The sequence below is a fragment of the Mustela putorius genome, unplaced genomic scaffold (assembly GCF_011764305.1).
Source record: "Mustela putorius furo isolate JIRA1106 unplaced genomic scaffold, ASM1176430v1.1 tig00000129_pilon_pilon_pilon, whole genome shotgun sequence".
In the NCBI taxonomy this organism is placed as follows: Eukaryota; Metazoa; Chordata; class Mammalia; order Carnivora; family Mustelidae; genus Mustela; species Mustela putorius.
This window is the reverse complement of record NW_025421290.1, coordinates 39,409,158-39,432,202: the sequence shown is the minus strand read 5'-3', so window position 1 is coordinate 39,432,202 and position 23,045 is coordinate 39,409,158. Positions and strand designations below refer to the sequence as shown.

The window sequence follows — 23,045 nt, the reverse complement described above, 5'->3', positions numbered from 1 at the left end:
AGGGAAGCAGGTGACTTCCGGTGGCTCCTGTGAGCAGCTGCCAGGAGGAAAAGGGCAGGGAGGGCATTCCAGGGAGAGGGAGCAACCACACATCAGATGCAGAGGAGCCGAAGTGCACTGAGCCCCAGAGAGAACACAGGCCATGCTGGGGAAAGAGGCGGTGGCAGGGGAAGAGGCAGGAAGGCGTGCCGGGCCCCCATAGAGGGCCTTGTGCGCCTTCTGAGGGCTGTAAGCCTTTTCCCGAAGGACCTGGGCAGCTCACGGAGGTTTGTAAGAGGGGGGATGTGAGCAAAGCCATGTTTTAGTAAAATAACCAGGTCCTTCAAGATTTCGTCTACATTTCAGTGCTGCTTTTAATATGATTTCACGTCACGGGGGCAAAAACACACAAGTCAGTAGAAGTTGTGCCAGAATCCGGGCCAGGAACACACCTGCTTATCCCTCTCGAGGACCACTGTGACCTTACACAGGCGACCACGCCTCGCCTTGGGAATGGCCTCCAGTCCAGACTGTAAGCTCGTCCTTGACACACACCTGGCTTCGCCGAAGCAGCAGCTTCCACTTGCAGGTACCAAGGGGAAAGACTCTCGCAAGGCTGCCAGTCCCCCGGCCTGAGTCCAGTTAAGTTCAAAAGTACATTCCTCTTTTTCAAGGAAATTAAATCCTTTGTCTAAGGTGATTGGGAATGAATGATGAAGACTTCTGGCAGGGTGCCCTTGCTGCAGAGAGCTATACCCCGAGGACTGGAGGGTAAGAAGTCAGGCAGCGCTCACCTAACCCAACGCACTCTCATTGTGGATTTTGACTGTAGACACTGACAACCCCAGGCAGACAAATTCTAGTTCCTTGAGCTTTCCCTCTCAGTCAGCATGCTGAGTAGAACATCTCAATGAGGTTGACATCTTCAGAACTGGAGAGATGCCCAGTCCCGCTGTCTTGGACAGCTGGGGCACCGGGACCTCAGTCATGCCACAGACCAAGCCTGAAGCCAGACCTCTAGCCTCCAGTCTGAAAAGCAAGGTAGGATGCCCCACCCCCACACCCCGTGCCTCATGGCCCCGAGAGTCTCGCCCAACTCCGGAGGAGAAAGAGAATTCAAGCTGTTAGCTAGAGAGAGCCAAGCCTTGGATTCCCTCCTCAGAAGGCAGCGATAAAGTTTTCCGAGTGGAATCAAATGTGCGGGGAGGATCCAGATGCCGGGGTGACCTGTCTTTTCCACTGGAATCTTTCAGACTCCAGAGCTCTCTGGAGCATGTAAGAATCCTGCTGTTTAGCTGGAGGCTAAAGGACTCAGAAAAATGTCAAAAAGAGATTACAATCAAGATGTAGATATGTTCAGCAGCCTAAGGGGGGGATGCTAGGTCTCTGCCTCCCCAGTCCACTTTCAGGCATGCCCCCCCCACCCCACAGTGAGCCCCGGTGGGAGGCAGAGCTCCACCTGCTGCAGGGAGATGGCACCTCAACCTCCACGGCCTCACTCTTCATCACCACCCCCAGCCGCCCCCCCCCCACCCGCAGCGAGATCAAGGCGTGTGACCTAAGCTGGACAACCAGCTGCTTGGCCTGGGTTTGGATTCTGCCTCTGCCGCAAGTTCAGAATTCCTTCTGGAGGGGGCAGCAGCATCCAGGACTGAGATGCAAGGTCAGTGGCGTTAGCATCTTGGTTCTAGACACCCAAGGCCCCACAGTCCTGATGGGACTCCGAGCCCTTGTTGTTCCGGCTCTCAAGGAGACACCATGTATCGTCCCGATGCATTCCTTTTCTCCTTCATTTAGCCGGACTACCCTACCATGTCCTTTTACCTCCACAGTGGTTCCTCTGGCCCCCAAGATAACAGCTACACTCAAACTTCTATCTTACCTTCTGTGAAGGCAGTCTCACTTAAATACCCACACATCTGAGAGGACTACAGCCACCTAAGCGTTGCAAATACGGGCAAATGCCATAAATGCTGGCTCTCACAACCTCTCTGTCCCTGATTCTACTGGTTGGGGCAATACTATCAGAAATGGACCTTGAGAGCTTGTTTGGAGGTTCTAGCAGGGGAGCGCAGCTACTCGTATACCCTTGACCGAAGAACGGTCCTCTCCTCTATCGGGGAAGGTCGTCCTCTTCGACTGAGCACGCAGCTTCGGGAGGGACGCACATGGAGCGGTGAGGGAGGAAGGGGACACCCGCCTAGCCAGCCAGATCAGCAGAATCAACCCTGGCGATCAATGGGGTGACAGATGTCGCAGCCAGATCGCCCTCACATCCAATACTATCAGAAATGAATGGCACTGGGGCCCCTGGGTGGCTCAGTGGGTTAAAGCCTCCACCTTCCGCTCAGGTCATGATCCCAGTGTCCTGCGATCGAACCCTGCATCAGGCTCTCCACTGAGCAGAGAAGCCTGCTTCCCCCCGCCCCCCGCCTCATCTGCCTCTCTGCCTACTTGTGATCTCTGTCTGTCGAATAAATAAATAAAATCTTTAAAAAAAGAAAGAAAGAAAGAAAGAAATGAATGGCATTAACACTGAAAAGAAATAATATAAAATTAAATTAAATTTTAAAAAAAGAAATGAAAGGCATTGCCTCTCCCTGGGACTCTTCCGTATTTCTCCACCAACTCAGGGAAAGGTGGACGTGGAGCCAGGAAACCTGGCTTCTACAGCTTGCACATGCCACTGCAACCCTGGGGCAGGTGATACCGGCAACACCTATTTCACAGGGAGGTGAAAGCAAAGGAGAAGCCCCCAGTGCAAAGCCCCCTAATTCCTAGATCAATCATTCTTTTTGGTCCTTTCTTTCTTGACGTACCCAGTGATCAACAGTTGATCAATTTCAGCTCCGTGTAATAAATACTTGCGGAGAGTTTCCATGTGCCGCCCGCCGTACTAGGTGCACAGAATCACAGTCCCGTTTTCGTAAAACACAAAGTTGTCCCCCCGCTTCAGCATGACACCATGCTCTCCTGGGGTTCTTCCTTCCCCACCGTTCTTTCCTTCCCAGTCTCTACTGCTGATACCTTCACACCGCACCTCTTTTTTTTTTCTTTTTTTTAAGATTTTATTTATTTATTTGACAGAGAGATCACAAGTAGGCAGAGAGGCAGGCAGAGGGGTGGGGAGAAGCAGGGAGCCCGATACAGGGCTCGATCCCAGGACCCTGAGATCATGACCTGAGCCGAAGACAGAGGCTTAACTCACTGAGCCACCCAGGCGCCCCCACACTGCACCTCTTAAATGGTGATGCCCTCACCTTCTGCTGTTTGCTCTTCACGGGTCAAGTCATCAGCTTCCCTATCTCCAACCACCATCTATGTTCTGGGATCTCCAAATGTCTGCTCCAGGAGGTCTGATAGAGGGGCTCAAGGGAGATAATCAAGTTTGTTTGGAACTTGTCTTGAAGCTGTAGCTACACAGTAAGTCATTTTTTAAAAATATGTATTTAATGGGGCGCCTGGGTGGCTCAATGGGTTAAAGCCTCTGCCTTCAGCTCAGGTCATGATCCCAGGGTCCTGGGACTGAGCCCCACATCAGGCTCTCTGCTCAGCAGGGAGTCTGCTTCCCCCTCTTTGCCTCTCTGCCTACTTGTGATCTCTCTCTCTGTCAAATAAATAAATAAAATCTTTAATAAAAAAAATAATAAATCAGGGCGCCTGGGTGGCTCAGTGGGTTAAGCCGCTGCCTTCGGCTCAGGTCATGATCTCAGGGTGCTGGGATCGAGTCCCGCATCGGGCTCTCTGCTCAGCAGGGAGCCTGCTTCCCTTCCTCTCTCTCTGCCTGCCTCTCTGCCTACTTGTGATCTCTCTCTGTCAAATAAATAAATAAAATCTTTAAAAAAAAAAAAATAATAATAATAAATCAATCTCTCTCTCTCTTTCACACACACACACACACACACACACACACACACACAGAGTCCTCTGCGGCTCCCACTGCTCTCACAGTAAGATCCAAACCTCTTAGCCGACACAAACAGCTGGCAGGAGCCCCGGCCTCTGCCTGCCCCGTTCAGCACTCTCTCCCACCAGTGTTCCCTCACACTCCGCTGCTTGCGGTTCCCAGAGCGACCCATGTCATGTCATGCCTCCACTCCACCGGCCTGAGCTGCTCCCCGTGTCAAGAATACCCTGATTCTCTTTGCCACCTGGTGGACACCTACTCGTTTCTTAGAACTCCACTCAAAATCACCTTCTTCATTCATTCCACAGCGTTCACCAAGCACAGGCACCATGCAAGGTCCTGAGGCCACTGTGGACCCTTCTTAACACTCCTGTCTCCTCTGGCCTGGCAGAAGTGACCACAGACCCCCGAACACCATCACACCGATGTCCCTGCCACTAACAGTCCTTGGCTTTTGCTCATGTCTGTCTCCCTCACAGACCATGAGTACCTTGAAGGGGGGGGCTGAATCCTGATATTTGTATCTCCAGGACCTAGCCCAGAGCACACAGTAGGGATTCAATAAATGCATGTCGCACGAGCGAATGACAAGGAATAAGAACGCGAGGGAAAGTACCCTGTAAACCATGCTGGGCAGGGTTCCCACTGCGGCTCTGGCTGGTTTCTTTTTCTCTGTCCTTGGGCAAGTCAGATCCTAAATGCCAGCTGGGTGGCTCAGCAGAGCCTCCCTGGGGAAATGGTAGAGGAAATTCTGAGCTTTCCACCACGTCTAGGGCAAGTGGAAGTGGGGTTGGGGAGTGGCTGTTGGCTCCTAAGTTGTCACAGAACACCTGCTCTTGGGAAGCCACAGAGGAAGTGGACACAGACTTGTGGAAGATCCCACTCAGGCCCCTTACGGAGGCTGCCACAGGGAGACTGGGGAGGGACAGAGGAGAGCAGACAGAGGGCTAGTGCTTTACGGCAGAGAAAAGTGTGTTCCTGGGCCTTCTCCTGGGTCCCTCAGGAGACGACTGGGATCTCAGGAACTAGGAGGATTTCTCCATTTCCGCAATGTAGCCCAACCCACGTCCTACGCTCAGAAAATACCCAGTAATCACTGGCCAGCTGGGCCTGGTTAGGAGTTTTTAGGGACTCAACAAGTTGACAGCAATTAAGATCAATGAAGTCTGTAATGAGATGATAAAATGGTAAGAAGCTTACTAAAAAAGTATCCCACTCTCTTCTTAAAGACCTCCCCCTACACCCCCCTTGTTCATTGTTGTTTGTAAGTTTCTTCTTTCTATTTTTAATTTTTTATTTATTAAGACTTTTTTAATTTGAGTGTGAGCAAGAGAGAGAGAGAGCATGAGAGCGGGGCAGAGGGAGAGAGAAAAGCAGACTGCCCGCCAAGCAGGGAGCCTGATGCAGGAGCTCAGTCCAGGCGTTGAATCACGACCTGAGCGGAAGGCAGAACACTTAACCAACTAAGCCACCCAGGTCCCCCAAGTTTCTTCTTTTTAAATCTTTGTGTACTGCCTTAAGGAAACTGAAGAGATCGAGTTCTTGGCTCACAAACAGACATGAGGGAACTAAGGATTGATTACGTGACTGAGATAATCCATGCAGGATGGCAAAAGGAAATAGAATGTAGAATTTGTGTCCCAACCCTTCACTCCATAGCTGTGTGATCTCAGAGAAGACACTTTCCCTCTCTGAAACGGCATTAAAGATGATTTACTACAAGTGCCCTTCCCGGCTTTAAATGCTTAACCTCAGGATTCTCTGAGATGCTGTTACCACAGTTACTGTAAATCGGGAGCTGGATGAAAACAATCCCTGAGGTCCTAGTCAACTCTAAAAGGGGATTCTTGGGGCGCCTGGGTGGCTCAGTGGGTTAAAGCCTCTGCCTTCAGCTCAGGCCTTCAGCTTCAGGACCCTGGGATGGAGCCCCGCATCAGGCTCTCTGCTCAGTAGGGAGCCAGCTTCCCCATCTCTCTCTCTGCCTACGTGTGATCTCTCTGTCAAATAAGTAAATGAAATCTTTAATTAATTAATTAATTAATTAATTAATTTTAAAAAGGGGATTGTTCAGGGCGCCTAGCAGGCTCAGCTGGTGGAGCGGGCAACTCTTGATCTCGGGGTTGTGGGTTCAAGCCTCCCATTTGGTGCAGCGATTACTTAAAAATAAAATCTTAGACAAATAAAAGCTGATTACTTAGGGAAACCACAGATTCTAGAAATGATTGCTTTATTAAATGCCGTTTAGGCATAACTTATCAGAAATAGTTTTCTATGTAAATCACAGTTTCACTCATGTATGTTGTTCAAGAATTTTCAATTCAAAGTCCGCTGGACATATGAACTGCAACATTGTGTGTCCTGAAGAAAGACAGGAAGCAGACCAAGTGCTCTTCAGTAAGAAACTAGTTACATAAATGATGGCATTTTCCTACAGGGGAATACAATCTAGCCAGTGGAAAACATGAGGCAGCTCTAAATGCACTGTTATAGGATAACCGACAAGATATATTAAGTGAAAAACACAGAATGCAGAACCCTGGGTACAGTATGCCAGAATTTTGCTTACATATTCAGATTTTCTTGTCTGCAAAGGCTACCTCTGGAAGCATGGTTGAAAATGACAAATCATAGTTGCCCAAGACAGGGACACTGACGGATTGAAGAAATGGGAACATTAGAGAAGGGGAATTTTATTTTTTGAAAATTTCATGTTATCAGATCATTCAGTATTTTCTTATGGCTTCTGCTTTGTAATCTTTCTTAAGAAGGTCTTCCTTCCCTCAAGGTTAAAAATAGATATTTTTCTAATTCTACTGCATTTGTATATGTGGGCATAATATGTAATCTCCTATCTAATGTTGAAATGACTTTCGAGATTTACTTTATACTATATAATTTATCTCTTTTGAAATTTGAACCTTATTTAAATATTACCTTTTCAATAGGAAATGGGAGGGGGAGAATCTATCAGATTTTTATTTTTATTTTATTTTTTTTAATAATTTTATTTTTTTAAGTTTATGTATTCTTTTTTAAAGATCTTATTTATTTATTGGACAGACAGAGATCACAAGAAGGCAGAGAGGCAGGAAGAGAGAGAGATAGAGAGAGAGAGAGAGAGAGGAGGAGGAGGCAGGCTCCCTGCTGAGCAGAGCGCCTGATGCGGGGCTCGAGCCCAGGACCCTGGGATCATGACCCGAGCCGAAGGCAAAGGCTTTAACCCACTGAGCCACCCAGGCACCCCAGATTTTATTTTTAAATAAAACAATATTTGGGGGGCACCTGGGTGGCTCAGTGGGTTGGGCCTCTGCCTTCGGCTCAGGTCATGATCTCAGGGTCCTAGGATCGAGCCCCGCATCAGACTCTCTGCTCAGCAGGGAGCCTGCTTCCCTCTCTCTGTCTGCTGCTCTGCCTACTTGTGGTATCTCTCTCTGGCAAATAAATAAATAAAATCTTTAAAAAAGAAAAAAGAAGTCTATGAGCCATTTTTCATTAAAAAATATATATATACGTGGGGGGCCACCCGGCTGGCTCAGTTAGTAGAGCATATGACTCTTGATCTTGGGGTTTTGAGTTTGAGCCCCGGGCTAGGTGTAGAGATTACTTAAAAATAAAATCTTTAAGGGGTGCCTGGGTGGCTCAGTCTCTGAGCGTCTGCCTTCGGCTCAGGTCATGGGGGTCCCAGGGTCCTGGGATCAAGCCCTGCATTGGGCTCCCTGCTCAGAGGGACGCCTGCTTCTCCCTCTCCCTCTCCCCCTGCTCTGTTCCCTCTCTCGCTGTGTCTCTCTCTGCCAAATAAATAAATAAAATCTTTAAGAAAAAATCTTTGAAAAAATAATATTTTCAGGAATCTATTTTATAGGGTACATTTTATGGTATGCAAATTATATCTCAACTATGTCTCAATTCAAAAAGAAAAGAATCTAGCTTATATGGCAAAATTGAGAATAACAGCATGAGAACTAGTCCAGTCAAGGCCAACGTTAGGGTTTAGCCAGAATCTCCTCCCAGAGACTCGGTGTTCTAGTTTAGCCTACCTTTGTAGGTTCAGTGCCTCTTTGGGCGAAACAAAGCTACAACGAACCAGGAAGCACCTTTGTCTTCCTCCAAAGTCTTGCCTGAGAGTTGCCCTACCTCCTATCAGACTGGTTCCCTTGGCAGAACAGGCCAACACAGATGACAAAGGCTCTCCCGGGGGAGCTGGTGCTCAGGTATAGGACATTGTGGGGCAGGTCAACCAGGCTCAAATCAGTGTGGAAGCTGGACAGATACTATCCGGTGGCCCTGGGGAAGTGGGGCTGGAAATGGAACAGAATGGTGACGTCCAAAGCCAGGAGGCATCGGGAGAAGGGAAGGCTAGGTGAACATTCAGAATACAGCCCGAGAACCACGGTCCTCCGAGCCTGGAGTGGCTGCGCGTGTCTACACACAAAGCACACAGGACAGCACAGCTATTGCCATTTTATCATCATCATCACTGTCGTCATCCCAATCATCTTCACCATCACCACCAAATACTTACTGGGACTCGCTATGAGTTAGGGCCCCCGGCCTGGAGATACAAATACACTTAAAATAGGGACTTCCAGTTTGGTTGAAAAATGGCAACAACGTCGGCGCCTGGGTGGCTCAGTGGGTTAAAGCCTCCGCCTTCAGCTCAGGTCATGATCCTAGGGTCCTGGGATCGAGCCCCGTATCGGGCTCTCTGCTCGGCAGGGAGCCTGCTTTCCCTCTCTCTCTCTGCCTCTCTGCCTGCTTGTGATCTTTGTCTGTCAAATAAATAAATAAAATCTTTTTTTAAAAAATGGTAACAGTGATCCACCCAAAGTCATATTAAGAAGCTGGATGAAGGTGGGGTGCCTGGGTGGCTTAGCTCACTCAGTTGGTTGAGTGTCCGACTCTCAACTTCCGCTCAGGGCATGATCTCACCGTTCTGAGAAAGAGCCCAGTGTCAAGCTCCATACTTAGCATGGAGTCTGCTTGTCTCGCTCCCTCTGCTCCTCCCCTATCTCATGCTCCTTCTCTCTCTCTCTCTCAGAAAAATAAATAGATAGAATATTTTTAAAAGAAAAAAAGAAGCTGGGGCACCTGGGTGGCTCAGTGGGTTACAGCCTCTGCCTTCGGCTCAGGTCATGATTCCAGGGTCCTGAGATCGAGCCCCGCATCAGGCTCTCTGCTCAGCAGAGAGCTACTTGTGATTTCTGTCTGTCAAATAAATTAAAAAAAGGGGGGGGGGAGGCGCCTGAGTGGCTCAGTTGTTGAGCATCTGCCTTCAGCTCAGGTCATGGTCCAGGGTCCTGGGATCAAGCCCCGCATCAGGCTCCTGGCTCAGCAGGAAGCCTGCTTCTCCCTCTCCCACTCCCCACTTGTATTCCCTCTCTAGATGTCTCTTCTTCTCTGTCAAATAAAATTTAAAAAAAAAAAGTAAAATAAAATAAAAATCAATTTAAAAAAAAAAAAAGAAGAAGCTGAGTGAAGTGTATGATTGAAGCCCAGAAGAAATGTTAAAAATCCTTTAGTCCAGGTTTTTAGGTTTTTCTTAGGTACAGGGTCCCGGTGAATGTTAGCACAGGATGGGATGGGGAAGTTCTTCAAGAGGAGAACAGAACCGGGCTGGAGAGAAAGCAAGACTGAGCCAAGCAGAATGGAAGAAAAAGGCATTCCAGGCTTCTGGGGAAGCAAGAGAGGCAGGAAGGCTGGCCACCGGCAGTTTGGACAAACACACAGAGTGGGTCACTGGGTCAGTGAAGAGGGTGAGGGCAGGAGAGCGGCAGAGGCCAGACCCCTGTGTGGAAGGCCCTGACCGCCAGCCTAGAAGTTTGATCCTTACCGTGCAGACAGCAGGGAGCCACTGAAGGTTGCTGAGCAAGAGGGTGACCCTTGCAACCAGGCATTTTAAGTGACATTACAGAGAGCCCTTTATCCCAGGCTTATGCAAAGCCCCGTGTGTATATTTCAAGTAGCACTCGATACAGAAAGTCATAAAGCAAAGCCCTGTGTCCTGTAGACGAGGGAAAAAAAAGTAGTTTAAGGGTCTCAGAAAGAGATGCTTCAGGGAGTACGAGAAATGAAGGCGAGAGCATTTGAAAGAAGGAAATGAATGTGCAGCACTGACCCGCCAGGCATCTGGAAAACTGCGGCACTTTCTTCAGAGTCTGGCATGCCCTCTTTCAGCTGGTGGGGTGTTCTGCCTCCTTTTTTGGAGGTTAGCTGTGGTGTCAAAACACTGGATTGTGGTGTAGGGAGTGAAGCAGTTGGGAGGAGGCAGATGAACAGAGATAGAACTTTCGGGCCTGGGGAGCGTAAAAGGCCTTCCCTCGGAGACCACCGTCTTGCAGGGGACTTTTCCTTCTGCCTCTGTCAGTGGCACTTTGGGGCGTTTGAGAGAGTTGCTGAGTTTACTAGTTACCTCCAATGGTTTCTCCTCTTGAAACAAAATGATGTGTAAACTCTGTCAGGTTCTGAATCATGCTTTTTCAATATTGTTCCTAGTGGTGCACGGTGAGGCAGGAGGGCTGCTGCGGGGGTGGGGGGGGTAGGCGGGCATGAACTGGGCAGCAACTTTGGGCCACTAATCAGCATTTATGTAAGGTGGGAGAGGAAGTCAGCATTGTTTCTGGTCTCGCCCTGGGCTGGGTACAACTGCAGGCAAAGCTCTGAACGCTGAGGCAAAACTGGGCAAGCCAAGAGAAGGGCCTGAGTTAGGCACAAAAACTAGCCGGGCTGAACTGAAGATGCGGGCAGGCAACGGCTGCTGGTGAGGCCACAACTCCAGGGAAACTCCTTCCTTCTTTCTCTGGCCTTTACAAGGAGGGGGTCCCTCCGCTCCACTCTTCTGCCTACACTACTGGAGGGCCTTTCGGCACCTTGAGGCTCTGCAGGTTCTAAATGAACACCAAGTACCTCGACTCAGAGCTGTCTTTTCTTTGAGGTCCTAAGGGAATGCTCCCCCCCTCTCTCCCTCAAGGCTAGTGCTGGACACCAGTAGGTCAGGGGACGCAGCTGACCCGAACCTTGACAGTCAAGTTCAGGAAAAACCCAAATGGACCCGGAACAGGAGGCCGTGCAGCTCAGGAACTCCTACCGTAGCGGTGTTTTGCTCTAAACCTCATTCCCCTGTGGCTGCTGGGCCTGTATATTCCAGACTTCCTAGAAACATGCTGATTTCACATGTTTTTCCTCGAGTCTCTGGAAGCACATAGGTGACTGCCAGGGACTATGCACTAATATTTTGCTTTGGCAAACTGTCACTGTGCCCATGACACACAGTTGGCACAAGCCTGCAAAACGGCATTTTTCTCCTCCAGGTGAAACTCAGTTACTGGGCTGGGGAGAAGGCCAGGCATGGGGCGCTCCAGGGTGCCAGGGCTATCTGTTCCTGCCACTCTGAGCTGAGAGGCTGCCCAAGCACTGGGAGAGGGTACCACAAAGTCACAGAGCAGCCCCGTGGTGCGGGGCTGAATGCTGTCCCATGAGAATCTTTCACCGAGGCCACTCTGTCTCTACGAGAGAGCAGGGGTGTTTCTAGGGGTGGGAGCAAAAGAACCCTCCTATATCCTGTACATGCTTTTTTATTGTGTTTTCAATCCCTCAACTACGACTACCGTTAGCCGTATCTTAGCCACATCGGAGGCCGTGGAGGAGAACCAGTTTGCCTTCTTTCCACACTTGCAGGCTTGGCTCTCTCCCTGAGGCACACAAGCTCAGCGGGTAGGAGGACCCCCCACCCTTCTCTGTGCTGTAGGCCTGACTCAGGAAATGGGCTTGGGGCCCTCCTGGACAAAGTGTACTTGACTCACGCCTCTGGGAGGAGGAGGTGTCCCGCCCCGGCCCCATCCTGCCCTCCCCAGACACCATCCCAGACACCCAGTCTCCAAGCCCCAGCACTTTTCCCTTTGCCCAGAACACAATAAAGGAATTAGGACCCACCTACTAAGTTTCTGCAGCTGACACCAAGGCTCAAAGTCTAACTCGCCAGCTCAGTCACACAAGTCTGACGTGTCCTCTTTGCAACCAGGCCCCACTCCAAACACCGTGCAATTTTGCTAATTCAAACTGCTTTCCCGTTTAGGGAGGTTGATAGCCATCTCCCATCTCCTTTTCCTGCTGACGTCATCCCACATTTTCTACAGACACAAATAAGGGTACAGTCCTTGGGATAGTTTTTAGGCTGCCTAAGTTGGGAGTGCAGGGATCCTGCCCTCCTGGGTCTCCACTTCTCCGGTGTTTGGCAAGTTGTCTGAGGTTAAAGGGAGAGGCCAGGAAATAAATCACCTAGCTAAGGTGAAAGGCCAGAAAGAACTTGGTGACTTGCTGCTCAAGCCCAGATCTGTCCCGGGCATTTGCAATGCAAATCTGCGTTTTGTTCGCAGCCACCACGCCTTGCACAATAGCCTGTGTATAAACATCCACGCCAACAATGCCTGACTGTGCAATCACGCTGTAATTACAGGCCGGCAGGAAGCTGCTGCTAGCAAGGAGCTGCAACATCCAACCTCTAGACGTCCCACGTCCGGAGTCTCCACCGCACCGACGGACACTCCAGCATACCCTGACTCGCCCCGCCGCTCCGGCCGCAGCTGCTCGGCTCGCAGCCTCCAAGTCAGGGAGCCCCGGCGCACCCCCCGCCCCCAACACCTCCCGCCCAGTCTGCCAGCCCCGAGTTGCTCTGTGGGGATGTCATAAACTTCTCGGATGGTCTTTAAAAAGCCGTGCGCCACGAGGCTACCGAGGGCGGCGGGAAGCACCAGCAAAGTTCGCAAGCACCACCCTGCAGCCCTGGCAGTTTTAGAAAACAGAAGAGAGCGAGATGCCAGAGTGCACTGGAAGCGGGTTTCGGAGTTTTATATAGAAAACACTCACATATGTACGTGGGTGTGCTGACAGTTTTTATGGCTAAATTGCAAAGTGTTAGGCCTTAGGGATTACTGTCAGGTTGGGGACGCGGTGTGGGAGGAGGAAGGGTGGGGGGAGTCGGGAGAGATCTGTTGAAAGGGGGCTTGGGGCCCATTCTGGTTTTGCTTTTGGGAAATGCGTACGGTTGTTTTCCCAAACGTCCGAGTCGCTCTGCTGTTCGTCACTGCAGGGCCGAGCGAAGAAGAGTGGGGGGAAAGTTCCTTTAACTTCCTTCCTGCAACCTCACCGAGGGCTACGAAGAGGAAGAGCACGTTTCCCTGGGAAGCACCGGGCAGGGCAGGGGCGGGCGGCTGAGCCCAGCCGGTGCGGATGCGGGACGCCGGGAGGAGGACCAGCCCCGCACGCAGGCCGCGGGCAGCCCCTCCCTGCACCCCTCCTCTCGCAAACGGCGCCCGGAGAGGCCCAGCTGCAGAGCCCGCTGTTTCAAGCCCCGCGGCAAACCGGCGACAGCAGGGGAGCAGCCCGGGTCCCGGGTCCCGGCCTCCGAGCGCCCCCCAGCCCCCCGCCGTGCCGCGCCGCCCGCACCCCTGCGCCCAGCGCGGCCGGCCCAACCCGGCCCCCCACAAGCCCGCCCGCCGGACCAAGCCCCGGCACCCACCCTCCCCCCCCCCACCGCGTTTCCGAGCCCCACGCCGGCGCCCCGGCGGCCGAAGGGGCGCCCAGCCCGCGGCTCACCTGCGCGCCGGATCCCAGGGCCGCTCAGAGGGGCGCGGGGCGCAGGCGAGCGCAGCCCGCAGACTCAAACTTTGTTGCTCTCGGGACGGCGCAGTCGTCACTTCCTCGCGGAGCCGGCGGCGCGGCCCGGGCGTGTGACCCAGCAGCTCGCGCGGTGGCGCGCCGGGCCCTGCAGCCGCCCGCCCCCGGCTCTGCGCGCCCCGGTGGCCCCGGAGGCGCCGACTCCCCGGCTCGGCGGGCCCACGGCTGCGGGGGGCCGCGGGCGGTCGTCCTCCGAGGCTGCAGCCCTCGGGGTCCTTGACGCGCGGAAGAAACGCGACCGAACCTGTTTCTCAAACCTGGGTCTGGAAGGTGGTGTTGGAATTCCGGGACCCCGGCGAGCTGGGGGTTCCAGGCGAAACACACCCAACCCCACAGACAAAAGGATGGGGGAGGAGGAAGAGAAAGTTTTTCAGTTTCGCGTTGAGGCTAGAAGGTCAAGTCAGAAAGCGAAGTGCTCTGTGTTTTGCCAAACAACGCCTAAGCTGGGCCTTAAAACCCAGGTTTCCTCTCCCACGTTCCCTCCAAAGGTCTGCACGCTTGTCCTTCGTCATTTCCACGGGTTCTAAGCGCGCAGGACGTTTACCATTTATCACACTTCAGGGGGGCTGTTCCAGCGTCCAAGTTGGCGCTGCAAAATGGTTTCTGTTCTCATCCTCCCCCGCGACTTCCACCTCTTCCTTTACACTCAACTCTCAGAAGATCTCTTTGGGGCCTGAAGCATTCCGTGTTTCATCGCGGGCCAAAAGCGCCTTAGAGGGTTGGGGTGGAGCCCTGAGAAGCGGAGCTTCAGGCAGTAGTAGTCTTGAAATTCATTCCTGCCCAAAATAAATTCGCTCTCTGTACTCAAAACTGCAAGCAAAAAACCACCTTTTTGGTTTCTGATAAACAGCAACAAAGTAGTTAAACGGCAGTCTGTAGGGAAGAATTCTCTCCTGTAAAGCTGGAGAGAAAACTGGGTTAGCCTTTGCTGTGGTTTAAAAAAAAAAAAAAAAAAAAAAACTCGGACATTTGAAACTGCAGTGGAGGGCTTTCATAACAGAAACATTAGCTTCATTGTAGCTTGTTGTGGAAAACAGGGAGCTTTTTAAAGGTGGTTCAAAAGCATCCCTTAGGGCTCAACAATTTTTCCTTTTCCTCCAAATAACTGCTTCTACTAGCACTTTGGCCGGATCACAGAACCTCCCGTTCTAATGCTTCATCTTTTTGCATGGCTTTGTCCAGAAAGATAGATGTGAAACTGATGGAAAATGACAACTGGAAATTGATCCCCAGGTCTGTGTTAATACCTAGTGGGAAGCCACAAATGCAGACTCACCCGAAGATGGGGAGTATGGGGGGATGCCTGGGTGGCTCAGTGGGTTAAGTGTCTGCCACCTGCTCAGGTCCTGACCTCTGGGTCCTGGGATTGAGTCCTGCATCGGGCTCCTTGATCATCGGAGAGCTTCCTTCTCCTTCTGCCTGTGCCTCCCTGCTTGTGCTCTCTGTCTCTGTCTCTGACAAATAAATAAATAAAATATTTTTTTAAAAAATGGGGAGTATGCAGATGAAGCTCTCCTAGCAACATGAAATCCCCCACACTGCAGCCCTTATGTACTAGCTCTGACTTCTACCCAGACATAATTAATGGTACCTTATAAATACAAAATATACCATGGAAGAAAAATAATGCTGCTTTGAGAAGTATACTTGTATTATTAGACTCCTAATAATTATAATTTTCTGAAATTCTTATTGCATCGCACTCTTGGAGGGGTGGGAGTGAGAAGGATTGCCCACTTCAGTTTGGGGATAGATAGAAGCAATTGTTTCGTGCATTCTGCTTCCAGCAAGCAATGATACAATCAAGGGGAATAAAGACAGTAGGTCACCCAGGAGTCTAAAAACAATCACGTGATGCTCTGTATTTGCTAGGACGGTATTGCAATGCTGAATTCCCAGTCACAATTTCATGAATATTCAGAATTTCTGCATACCCAGGAATAATTTAACAGGTGGTGTAAAGGTGCGAAGGCCTGACACTTACATATGCACACGTATGCATTGCTTTTTCTCTCTACGGAGTGGCATTTGCTGGAGGACCACAGCCCAGAAGCGGAGGTAGGTGGTCTCAGAGACAGTATCGCCACCGCCTCTTCCCCTCCTCTCCCACCAGTGATCCCCTGCCTCCCAGTATCCACCCCCTTGTGTAATCCTGGCTTCTTGGGTGTGGGCTAGACTCACTGACTCCCCCCAGCAAATAGTATATGGCAGAAATCACGTGACACCTCTGCTGAGATTAGATTCTAAAAAAACTGTGGCTTCCATCTTGAGTGCTCTTTCTCTCTTGCTCTCTCTTGGTTGGATCACTCACTGTGGAAAAGCCAGCTGCCATGTCCCAAGGCAGCCCTGTGGAGAGGGAGTGGGGTCTGCCAACAACCCCCCCTGAGGTAGCTTGGGATACTTCCCCTCGCCTATGCTAATGGAGCCTTCAGATGAGACCTGTAACCCCACTGCTTCAAGAGAGCCCTTGAGGCAAAAGCTCCCGGCTAAGCTGCCGGGATTCCTGACCCACAGAAACTGTAAAATAATACATGTTTGTTGTTTTAAGGTGCAGGGTTTTATAGTCATTTGTTGGAGAGCTGTGGGTAACTAATGCACAGGCCAAAAGAGAAGTCCGTGTGAGCCCAGTGACAACCCCACACGGCTTCCTGGTCCCTTACCTGGAAAGCAGAATGTGGAGGAAGAGGCAGGGGCCTGGACCAGAGCTAAGGGGAAACACGTGAATCCTAAGAACTGAAGGCAGAGCCGGGGTCATCCTTGAATTTAAACCAGCTCAGAGGGTGTAGTGGGGTTGGATGTCACCCACCTGAGAGGATGTGGAGATGTGTTTGATCATGAGAAATTGACATCTGTCCGGGTGTCCTCTCCCTCTGGCTCAGATCTTCGACCTTGTTCTTGAGGCACCGGCACACCCCAGGGGGTGGTGGGGTCAGGTTTTGGTCCTGGAAGGAGTGCTGGAAAGGAGGGCTCCCCAGCCTGGCAGCCAAAAGAGGTGGTGAATTCAGCACAGCTCTAAAACTGGAAGGAAAGTCTCGTGGGCCCACGGCTGAACAGCAGGTGGTGGACAATCTCAGATAAGAATCGCCTCCACACTCCTTCCAGGGCCACAAAGAACATGCTGTCCACGTGATGGTATCTTTCTCTCGACATCATTTCCTCTCCCACTAGAACAAATTATTCGCTTTGAAAACACAAAACAAAGTTTGAGGAAGCAGGAGCGAGGTCACACTCTTTCATCCCTTACTAGGGCAGGCGGTCTCCTTTGGCGGTTGATCCCGCATCCCCCCTCCCCTCGGCCAACCCCGTACAAGCTGGCAGTTGTAGAGCCCTCTTCTGTTTTCTCTCCAGAGACACCAGGCTCTGATTGTTCTCATGTGCCGTGGCCACAGCTGCTGGGTTGCCATGCCGTCATCCGGTTGCTATGACTTGTACTGTCGTGGATGTGCCAGGACGTGAATCTATTAATTTAACAAGAACTAGTCTCAGCACATATATTCCTTGTTAGGTCATTTGCTTTGCTACCTAAACCACATCCAATGTGTTCAGCAATGAGAACATTTCCTAGAGTCTAGCTTTGCAAAAATGCCAAGTGCCCTGGATCTGGCGTTCCACAGTCAGTTTGGCAGCCTTTAGTGTCTGCGGAGCGGGATGTAAAGGCATTCTGGCGTGGGGACGCAAACAGGTCAGTTTAGAAAAAAAAAAAAATCCAAGGAGGGGAAATAAAGTCTCTGGTCTTCCTTCTTTGCACATTACGGTCCATTCTGCAGGAGGCTTATGAACTAACTTGCCCAGGAATCCTGCCCTGAGCCCAGGTCTCCCACTGACAGGGTCCAAGCTCTCCAACCCCAGAAAGAGGTGACCTGGGCTGTGAAAAGAGAAACGACTGGCTTTCATTCCACCCCTTCGACCAACACTTACTAAATGTCTGCTGATAGCTGGGCTGGGGATGCCAAGATGAAAAGGACAAAGTCTCTCCCTAGAGGGAGAGCAAGGCATGTAAATTACAATGTGACCTGAGAAGCGCTCCACTGGAGCTTTGCATAGGGGACTGTGGATCCGAGAGAAGGAAGCAAGTAAGCTGGCCTGGGAATAGGAGTGATGGGTCACCGCCAGGGTTTTTCTTTTTATTAACAAAAAAAAAAAGAAGAAGAAGAAAAAGAAAAAGAAAAAGGCATGCATTAAAAATGATCAGATGCAAAAATAAATAAATAAATAAATAATGATCAGATGCATTGCATTAAGTAGTAAGTATTGTCTGTGTTGCTTTTAATTCCATTGTTGATAATGTACATATTTATGAGTCACAGTGTAAAACATATTTCCTACATATAGACCAAGAAGTGTGAAAGTTGTAGGTTTAGAGAATATTAAACACCCCCAGACACTGGGGGCTTATGACGGGCTTGGCTCGAAGTGTTGTCGCACTGTGTAGTTGAAGAAACTAGCCGGGACTTAGGAGATTTTCCAAATCCTTCCAAATTCTCCTCCCTAAGTAAATCAAGGCCAACCCTGAAGGACCAGCTCCTTGACTCCTCTCTGAATAGAGCACCAGGCCCTGACCCCCAGGACTGTTAGGCCAATTCTAAGGCAACGAAAGAGTGAATAGTCACCTCTTTTCTGGCCAGACAGACGGTGGGAAGGAGAAAAGAGGAGAGAGAGGAGGGTCAGAAGTGCTTCACGCTTTTCCCTCCTTTTTCTTTTTTAAAGATTTTATTCATTTATTTGACAGACAGAGATCACAAGTAGGCAGAGAGGCAGACAGAGAGAGAGGAGGAAGCAGGCTCTCCACTGAGCAGAGAGCCCGATGCGGGGCTCCATCCCAGGACCCCGAGATCATGACCTGAGCCAAAAGCAGAGCCTTTAACCCACTGAGCCACCCAGGTGCCCCATGCTTTCCCCTCCTTGAATGAGAGCAGGAACCATGCCTTACTCCGAGCATGGCAGGGGCCTTCACCCAACTTCCCACTGGTATTTTTTTTTTTAAGATGTATTTCTTTCGGGGTACCTGGGTGGCTCAGTGGGTTAAAGGCTCTGCTTTTGGCTCAGGTCATGATCCCAGGGTCCTGGGACTGAGCCCCACATAGGGCTCTCTGCTCAGCGGGGAGCCTGCCACCTCCTCTCTCTCTCTGCCTCTCTGCCTACTTGTCTGTTAAATAAATAAACAAAATCTTAAAAAAAAAAAAAAAGATTTATTTCTTTCTTTGGCAGAGAGAGAATGAGCTGGGGAAGAAGCAGACAGAGAAGGAGAAGCAGGCTCCCGATTGAGCAAGGAGCTCAATGTGGGACTCCATTCCAGGACCCTAGGATCATGACCTGATGCGCAACAGACGGAGCCACCAAAATGTCCCCTCACTGGGATAACTGAGAGGAATCTGCCCCAAAGGTGTTTTGCTGGTGCTGCTGCTTCTTCTTCTTCTTCTTCTTCTTTTTAAGATGTTATTTATTTATTTATTTATTTATTTATTTAGCGAGAGAAATAGAGCATGAAAATGGGGTAAGGGGCAGAGGGTCAAGCAGACTCCCCCACTGAGCAGGGAGGCTGCCAATGTGGGGCTCAATCCCAGGACGCTGAGATCAAGACCTGACCTGAAGTCAGACACTTAACCGACTGAGCCACCCAGGCACCCCCAAAGGTGGTTTTATACCAAACTAGGGGCTGGCATGTCAAAGTGACCTGGTGATCAAGCCTGGGTATGCAGAGAGGCTCTGAGGCTCAGCTTTCCTGAGTCCCGGTGGTTCCCACATGGCACGGACATCACATTGAGAGCAAGCGGCCTGCTGTATGGCTGTCCTGGTGGCACACGGCAACCTGTGGCAAGCTTAGGGGAGGATCAGGGGTCTGCACCACGGAGAACAGAGGGAAAAAAGAGCACCGGGTTGCAAAGGGGAAAAGCCAGTGCTGGGAAGTGGGAAGGGGTGTTGCTGAAGAAGGGAGCACCCATCCACCTACCAAAGCTGGTAGCAGCAGGAGCCTGGGGCACAGTCAGAAACCAAGAGGAAAAGGCAGCTCAGCACCGTGGTCAGGAACAAGGGTTCTGGACTGTCCACACGCTGCCAGGCTTCAAGTCCCACCTCTGCCACATACTACCTATATGACCTTGGAGTTACTTCGGCTTTGTATGCTTCAGTTTCCTTATCTGCCAAATGAGGATGATGATAACAATATTACAGACTTGATAAAGTTCTTGTAAGAATAAATGAATTTGTAAAGCTCTGATATATATGTTAAGTGTCAGTTAAATAAGTAAATCATTCACCAACAAAAACAATTGTATATGGATATCAAATGTCTCCAAGACCCACAAACTGGACGTTCTGTTACAGATCTCCCTCCCCCACCAACCATCAGCTCCTGGGGACAATCAAATCAGCTATAATCGTACATTTACGACATTGTGCAAGTGAAAAGGTTTGCCCCCTCTACACGGGCCAGTTGGGAAGATAGACATCAAGCGAGTCTTTACATTCAGCTCGCCTCTGATTGTCCAAATGTAATTCAGGAAAGGACTTGGTAGGTAGAATAATAGTTCTCCCCCAAATGCCCATGTCCCAATCCCCAGAACGTGCAAATATATTAGGTTACACGACAAAGAGGAGTTAAGATTGAAATCGAGTTAAGTTTCCTAATTAGCTGATCTGAATATGGGGAGATGATCCTGATTGTCAGGATGGGCCAATGTGATCACAGCGATCCTTAGAAGGAGAGGGAGGCAGGAGAGGAATCAGTCAGAGGAAGAAGTGACTACGGAAGAATGGCCAGAGAGAGGCCATGTTGCAGGCTTTGAACCTGGAGAAAAGGGGTCAGGAGCCAATAACTATGGGTGGCTTCTGGAAGCTGGAAAAGCATGGCAACAGATTGTCTCCTAGAGGCTCAAGAGAGGAATGCAACCTTACGGACACCTTGGTTTCAGCCTATAAGATAAAAGCCTGTGTTGTTTTAAGGTACTGATTTTGTGATAATTTGTTACAATAGTCACAGAAAATGAACACAGTGGCATGTCCTAAATAAGGTGTTTTCTGGGAAGTGTTTGCTTCATGTATTAGGTGCATGTGCTACACTGTGTATTAAGAGCCCCAGTTTTGGGTGCACCTGGGTGGCTCCGTGGGTTAAGGCCTCTGCCTTTGGCTCGAGTCATGATCCCAGAGTCCTGGGATGGAGCCCTGCATCGGGCTCTCTGCTCAGCAGGGAGCCTGCTTCCTCCTCTCTCTGTCTGCCTCTTTGCCTACTTGTGATCTCTGTCTGTCAAATAAATAAATAAAATCTTTAAAAAAAAAAAAAAAAGAGCCCCAGTTTTCAGACTCTAAGTTGGAAAAGAAGGCTGGCTGGGCCAGGCAAAGTCCCATACTGAGTAACGGCCACTAGAAACTCAGTACCTTGAACGTTCAATCTGTAAGCAGTCCCCCGGTTTAGGCATGAACGCTAATCCGCAAACCTCTTCTTGAAACTTCTCAGACTTGCTAACTGTTGATGCTAGCAGGCCACAGTGTGGAGGCTGAGTGTAAAAGTGGCTAACAAAGTAAGCCAGAGTTCATTGTCAAAAGCTGTTGTGGAAATTCTGTGTGTTTGATGACCACAGATCCCCAGCAAGGCTATACCACCACCTGGAGTTTGTAAATGACTTTTTCTTTTCACAATGAAGAGAAAAACACAAACCCAAGAGTCAAGGCAGTGTGCACAGTGTTTCTGGGCTCCAGAGTGGCTAGCGGAGCCAGAGTTCAATCACTGAGCATAGGTTGCTTTTTGCTGTTTGAGAGAGGTGACTATATCGGCATGCACAGCTCAAAGGTTGAGATTACTGCATTTGGGGGAGGAAGCCCTTACACAATCAACTGCCGGTAATATATATTGGCCCTGGGACATTAGTCCCAGCATTAACATGGGTGGTGTCATTTGAAGTCTCAGGCCAAGAAGTTGCTAGACATTCATGAGATTACTTTGGGTCTTATGACTTCTCACGGGAAGAAGGAAGTCCTCCTCTCCTGGGTGGGGTAATATCTATAGAGATTACAACAAGGGACCGTATACTGTGGCAGTATATAGTGTCCCAAAGGAGCTACAGCTATTTGGAGATATCTTCATGAGCTAAAATTCTTTACAGTAGCTTCAAGGAACTGTATGTAAAAGCTGTAGTTTGCAGATTACTTGAACAGGGCAAAGGACCCTGTGGACCCTCTAATTTATCTCCTACTTCCTAATTTTTTTTTAATATTTTATTTATTTGACAGACAGAGATCACAAGTAGGCAGAGAGGCAGGCAGAGAGAGAGGGGGAAGCAGGCTCCCCATTGAGCAGCGAGCCCGATGTGGGATTCAATCCCAGGACCCAGGATCATGACCTGAGCCGAAGGCAGAGGCTTCAACCCACTGAGCCACCCAAGCGCCCCCGCCCTAATTCTTTTTTTTAAAAGATTTTGTTTATTTATTTGAGAGAGAAAAAAAGAGCATGAGCAAGTGGAGGGGCAGAAGGAGAAGGAGAGGGACAAGCAGACTCCTGGCTGAGGGGGGAGCCCAACTTTGTAGAGTGGGGAACTCCACATGGCACGCGATTCCAGGATCCCACGATCATGAGCTGAGCCAAAGTCAGAGCTTACCCGCTAAGCCACCCAGAGGCCCCCACCTCCCAAATTCTAAATAACCTCTAGTGATATGGGCAGGTCACATTGGGAGGCCTGCTCTGACTTATATTTACAATGCATTATATTTAGAGCAGCCCACTGCCTCAGCAGGATCATTGTGATCCCTCTATCACACTTTCAGAATCACTCTCTAAGGCTAACCCCCCTGAATGGCCTTTGCCCCGCATTGGGCAGTGTTGGGTTTTACCTAGTTTCTTGACATAATTTTTGCCCTTTGCCCCTAGATAGAGGGTGTGGTCGGTGACTCACCGGCCAGGTTCTCCCTGCCTGATTCCAGATGATTGGTCAACTCCCATCTCCTGTGGTTGCAGAGAGCCTGAGGACCAATGGAATGCCACAGAATCCTTCCACGGACCATATCCCAGGTCCTGAAGTAATTCTGGCAATATCTGTGAGCTTCTGTCCTGAGCTGCATTGTCCTTCCTTCAGCCTAGGGATCCATCCCCCTCTAGGCAAAGGAACAAAATTAACAGCCTTAAGGCCTGTCAGCCAGAGACCTGGATTCTGGGTCTTAGTTATAGATACAAAACAGCTGCCTTTTTTTTTTTTTTTAATTTTCTAAAAAATATTTTATTTATTTATTTGACAGAGATTACAAGTAGGCAGAGAGGCAGGCAGAGAGAGGAGGAAGCAGGCTCCCTGCTGAACAGAGAGCCCGACGTGGGGCTCGATCCCAGGACGCTGGGATCATGACCTGAGCCGAAGGCAGAGGCTTTAGCCCACTGAGCCACCCAGGTGCCCCACAAAACAGCTACCTTAAATATGGAGCACAGGTAACAAATAAAGCCTGACTTCGTGGCCCATCTAGCTGTGGTTTCAAATGAGAGGCAAGACCAGGTCAGGGGTCTTGT

At 50.1% G+C, this 23,045-nt stretch overlaps 1 protein-coding gene across 3 annotated transcripts in view; it reads right to left on the bottom strand.

The window, feature by feature from the left end:
- Positions 1-16,664, bottom strand: part of MIDEAS (mitotic deacetylase associated SANT domain protein) — a 70,283-nt gene extending 53,619 nt beyond the window's left edge. Inside the window, exons 1-2 of one of the 3 annotated variants that reach the window (XM_045072582.1) lie at positions 16,365-16,664; positions 13,478-14,459 (exon numbers count right to left, since the gene is read on the bottom strand). The gene's annotated coding sequence lies outside the window, so the exon portion shown is untranslated. The remainder of the gene's footprint in view (positions 1-13,477; positions 14,460-16,364) is intronic. The other 2 variants (XM_045072570.1, XM_045072577.1) reach the window with 2 other exon arrangements.
- Positions 16,665-23,045: the final 6,381 nt, after the last annotated feature.